Genomic DNA, 6,000 nt, shown 5'->3' with positions numbered 1-6,000 from the left:
TTGTAAAGATTTTCTCCTATATTTTCTTCTGTTATGTGTATAATCTCAGCTTCCATTTAGGTCTGCACTCCATTTTGAGTTAATTTTTGTGTATAACACGAGTCAAGAGTTGAAAAGACTAATAATTTTCCCCACTGAACTGTCTTTGCACTTTTGTTGAAATTTTATTCACCATAAACTTAAGGGTTTACTTATAGACTCAGTTCTGTTCCTTAATCTATATGCCACAACCTCTTAGTTGCTGTAGCTTTGTAGTAAGTTTTGAAATTTGGTAGTGTAGATTCTCCAAATTTATTATTCTTTTCAGAATTGTTTTGGCTATTCTAGGTCCTTTGAATTTCCATATGAATCTTAAAAATCTGTTCTCAATTTCTACAAAAGCGCCTATTGATAGGAATTACATTGACTCTATAGAGCAGTCTGGGGAGAATTGCCATTTTAACAATATTGAATGTTCCAACCCAAAGCATGAGATTTCTACGCATGTATCTATTTATTTAAAAAAATTTTTGACCATGCCTTGCGGCATGCAGGATCTTAGTTCCCTGACCAGGGATTGAACCTGTGCCCCCTGCAGTGAAAGCAGGGAGTCTTAACCATTGGACCACCAGGGAAGTCCTTTAATTTTTTAATTGAAGTATAGTTGATTTACAGTGTGTTTATTTCTGCTGTACAACACAGTGACTCAGTTATACACATATATACATTCTTTTTAATATACTTTTCTATTATGGTTTATCCCAGGATATTGAATATACTTCCCTGTGCTATGCAGTAGGACCTTGTTTATCCATTCTGTAACAGTTAACCCCAAACTTCCAGTCTGTCCCTCCCCCACCCCCACACATCTATTTAATCTTTAGTTTCTCTCAGCAGTATTTCATAGTTTTCAGTGTGCAGGTCTGGCACTTCTATTGTTAAATTTGTTCCTTTTTTTTTGGCTACATGGAGTGGCATGTGGGATCTTAGTTCCCTGACCAGGGATCGAACCCATGCCTCCTGCATTGGCAGCGCAGAGTCTTAACCACTGGACCACCAGGGAAGTCCCAATTTTATTCTTTTTTGTATTGACATAAATAGAATTTTAATTTCATTTTTGAATTGTTGGTTGATTTTTGTGTATTGATGTTATATCCTTATATTCTGCAACCTTACTAAGCTCATTTACTAGTTTTTTAAATTAATTAATTAATTAATTTATTTATGGCTGCGTTGGGTCTTCGTTGCTGCACGCGGGCTTCTCATTGCAGTGGCTTCTTGTGTTGCAGAGCATGGGCTCTAGGCATGCGGGCTTCAGTAGCTGTGGCTTGAAGGCTCTAGAGCTCAGGCTCAGTAGTTTTGACGCTCGGGCTTAGTTGCTCCGCAGCATGTGGGATCTTCCCAGACCAGGGCTCAAACCTGTGTCCCTTGCATTGGCAGGCGGACTCTTAACCACTGCGCCACCAGGGAAGCCCTCATTTACTAGTTCTTAAAGTTTGTGTAATTCCTTAAGATTTTGTACCTGTAGGATCATGTCATCTCTATGAAAATCCCTGGATTTACCCTTTCCAAGAAAAGCTTGTGTTAATCTTTTAAAAGAACATATCTTTGCCAATTTAATGTCCTAAAATGATGGCATCATATAGTTTTTTTTTTTTTTTTTTCGGCTGCCTTTGGGTCTTCATTGCTGTGTGCAGGCTTTCTCTAGTTGTGGCGAGCGGGGGCTACTCTTCGTTGCAGTGCACGGGCTTCTTACTGAGGTGGCTTCTCTTGTTGCGGAGCAAGGGCTCTAGGCAAGCGGGCTTCAGTAGTTGCAGCACGCAGGCTCAGTAGTTTGTGGCTCTCGGGTTCTAGAGTGCAGGCTCAGTAGTTGTGACGCACAGGCTTCGTTGCTCCATGGCATGTGGGATCTTCCTGGACCAGGGCTCAAACCGTGTCCCCTGCATTGGCAGGCGGATTCTTATTAAATAATTGAATGTTGGTGATTAACTCAATCTCCAGCCCCTCTCCCCTCCCCAGAGGTCAGGGGATAGTGAGTGGGTGGGGCTGAGAGTTCCAACCCAATAATCAAGTCTTGGTCTTTCTAGTGACCAGCATCCAGCCTGAAACTATCCAGGGGCCCACCAAGAGTCATTCATTAACATAAATTGAAAGGGCCTTGTTATGAATAAGAAAAGACGATCCTATCATTCAGGAAATTCCAAGGGATTTAGGAGCTCTGTCCCAGGAACCAGGGACAAAGATCAATTTACGTATTTATTATACCACAGTCACTTTCGACTCCTTTTCTATGCTTGTGGCACTTAGGTGGGGAGGAAGCCAGGACACCTGTGGTGAGAACTTCCCGTGGGCACTTCTGGATTTGCTAGGTGAATCCTCTAGGTGTGGTGTAGTGTGGTGTGGTCCTCTATTCCCCTTACATCTCAGGGGGGATGAGCCCCAGGTCAATTTCGGGAGGTGCTGTGGGCTTCCCAATGCTTCATCTCAGGGGACACTCTGCTGGTCCCACCTGCAGTGAGGTGCAGTAGGCTCCAGGAGGTGCCTGTCCCACCATCATCTATCACCACAGCAGCTGCTGAGGACTCTTCCCAACAGGCATCATTTTATTAGGCATCACAAAATGGTGATTTTTCTAACATTTCTGCATTTCTTAGCTGGAATTCTTTTAAAAGAACCTCCAGTCATCAGCTATTTAATCCCTTCAAATTACAGTTTGTATAGAAAAAAACAGATTAAATGTTTGTTCCTTTGCTTTTATTTGCCAATTTTTAGCATGAATTAGTGCCCAAGTAATCTCCAAAGGTGAACATTAGATTTTTTTAAGTATCATCATCAACTCTTGGATGTTTATATATTTGACAAGGACCAAAAAAAAAAAAAAAGAAAAAAGAAAACAACCCAGAAAGAAATATTAACTCTATGAAATCATTAATGGTAACTTGAATGGCTTGTTTATGATGGCTTTGTACATTTAAAAAAACTGGAATGCTCACATTGATTTTTATATACAGATATTAATTTACAATTAATTAATGTGCTAAAACATTTTATAATTTGTTTCTACAACCCACATAGATAACATAAAAATTAACTCTGGCCTAGCTTAGACAAGCTAATGTATTTAAAACTAATGAGAATTGGGCTTCCCTGGTGGTGCCATGGTTAAGAATCCACCTGCCAGTGCAGGGGACATGGGTTCGAGTCCTGGTCTCGGAAGATCCCACATGCTGCGAGCAACTAAGCCCATGCGTCACAACTACTGAGCCTGCGCTCTAGAGCCCGAGAGCCACAACTACTGAGTCTGTGTGCCACAACTACTGAAGCCCGCACGCCTAGAGCCCATGCTCCACAACAAGAGAAGCCACTGCAAAGAGAAGCCCGCGCACGGCAACAAAGAGTAGCCCCCGCTTGCCGCAACTAGAGAAAGCCTGCGAGCAGCAACAAAGACCCAATGCAGCCAAAAATAAATAAAATAAATAAATTTTAAAATAATATTAAATTAAAAAAATAAAACTAATGAGATTACCTCCTGGTACTTTGATGGTTTACTTTTATATTAAAATCTTTAATGATGTATATTACTTATTGCTATTTTCCCCTAAATGGTCAGTTGATCCCAGGGTGACTCATTAATAATAACAGCTAATTAATGTAAGCCATATAAACATTTATGAAAATTATACAATCATATGTAATTCCATAACAAGCAATATATGTAAATTACCAAAAAAAAAAAAAAAAATCAACCAGGGTATGTGAGGAAGCCACAATGGAATGCAAAGTGTAGTAACAAAAGAAACTAACTATAGTACAAATTACACAAATTAGTCTGAAGAGGGTGGAAGAGAAGGACTCACATAAGCAACTTTGGAAACCAGTACTTTCACTGGATACTCTTCTATGCGTTGAGCTCAACTCACAGAAGAACCCAATTCTGTACCCTAGTTAGTAAATGCTTCTCACAGGGGTATATGTTAGAGTTCTAAAATCAGGTTAGGTGGACACTTAAAGGATTGATATCATATAAGCAAATATCATGTTGATAATGAGAGCCAGGTTTCTCACTGTCAGGGAAAGAATTTACGAATAAGGGGAGGTGAGAAGGAATCCTATGGAATTGGGTTGGAATCAGAGATATCAGTGTGAACTCATGGTTTTTAAAAATGCATATATACAGCTAAATAGATACAGAAATGAATATAGATGTGTATGCATGAATTAGTATATATAGTTCCTAGCTCTGTCCTGAGAGGGCTCAGAAGCAACAACAGCTCAGTAGCAATGAGCATACCCAATATCCAGTTCTTGGTTGCTAAATACCAGTCTCCATGAAAGGAGCCAGGGACTAGGTGAGCCTGGAGCCTCTCCTGGGGCCAGAAAGTCAGGAAGTGCTTTAAAAAGGACATGGCGGGGCTTCCCTGGTGGCGCAGTGGTTGAGAATCTGCCTGCCAATGCAGGGGAACGGGTTCGAGCCCTGGTCTGGGAAGATCCCACATGCCGCGGAGCAACTAGGCCCGTGAGCCACAACTACTGAGCCTGCGCATCTGGAGCCTGTGCCCCGCAGCAAGAGAGGCCGCGACAGTGAGAGGCCCACGCATCGCGATTAAGAGTGGCCCCCGCTTGCCGCAACTAGAGAAAGCCCTCGCACAGAAACAAAGACCCAACACAGCCAAGAATAAATAATAAATAAATTTTTAAAAAAAAGGACATGGCGGTCTTGCCTGGCAGTGCAGCGGTTAAGACTCTGCACTTCCACTGCAAGGGGGTACGGGTTTGATCCCTGGTTGGGGAACTAAGATCCCACATGCTGCGTATAACGCAGCCCAAAAAAAAAAAAAAAAAAGGACACGACATGTCAAAAGGGCACAGAAGGAATCCTAACAGTCTGAGCAACAGAGTTAACAGTTACCAGATTATGACTCGTAGAATCAAATAAATACCCACAAATCCATACTGATATATATAAGCGAATAAATGGTGAAGGGACTGCTCTTTCTTAGAAAAGAATTCCAATTAATGTTGAAAGACTGGGGGAAATGTAAAAAACTCACCATTAAACACCATAATAATAATTATTGCATCATAGGATGCTAAAATCAGCAGGCAAAATGGGGTGAGAAACAAGTATTCATTTAGTCTCAACGTTCTCCTCCAATAAATTTATAGATTATAAAGGGGAGAAGGATAACGCTACAGTCCAGAAACCTGGCAGCTCCTACTGAACCACACAAGCAAGGTCACAGCATGGGTAATGAGACAGATGACCACCATGCTGTACCCCATGGGAAACCCTTTCAGTGGTATTCTTGCCTGGAATACATAACCCTGGACTAATCATAACGAAGCAAAACAATCCCCAATGAGGCTGATCTTCAAAAAGTGTCAAGGTCACGAAAGACACGAAAAGGCTAAGTACTACCAGTTACAGACGACTACAGACATCTTTAGCTCAAGGCAGTGGCCCAGGCATTCCTCTTCCATGTGAACCAGGGAAAGCATTTACAACACAGGCTATTAGGTCAGCTGGCTAAACTTGAATAAGGTCTGTGGTTCAGATAACGGTATTGTTATCAAGTGTTAAGGTCTGATTATGTAAGATGATGTCCTTGTTTTTAAAGACATACACATGGAAGGATTTAGGGGTATAGTGGCATCACGCTGCAACTTACTCTCCATCAGTTCAGAAAAAACAGAGAATGAAAAGGAACGGTGGGGGGGCTTCCCTGGTGGCACAGTGGTTGAGATTCTGCCTGCCAATGCAGGGGACACGGGTTCGAGCCCTGGTCTGGGAAGATCCCACATGCCGCAGAGCAACTAGGCCCGTGAGCCACAACTACTGAGCCTGCGCGTCTGGAGCCTGCGCTCCGCAACAAGAGAGGCTGCGATACTGAGAGGCCCGCGCACCGCGATGAAGAGTGGCCCCCACTTGCCACAACTAGAGAAAGCCCTCGCACAGAAACGAAGACCCAACACAGCAAAAATGAATAAATAAATAAAGAAACTTGGTGAAAAATGCCACCC

The sequence above is a fragment of the Eubalaena glacialis genome, chromosome 19 (assembly GCF_028564815.1).
Source record: "Eubalaena glacialis isolate mEubGla1 chromosome 19, mEubGla1.1.hap2.+ XY, whole genome shotgun sequence".
NCBI classification, from domain to species: Eukaryota; Metazoa; Chordata; class Mammalia; order Artiodactyla; family Balaenidae; genus Eubalaena; species Eubalaena glacialis.
Note: the sequence above shows the minus strand (reverse complement) of the source record.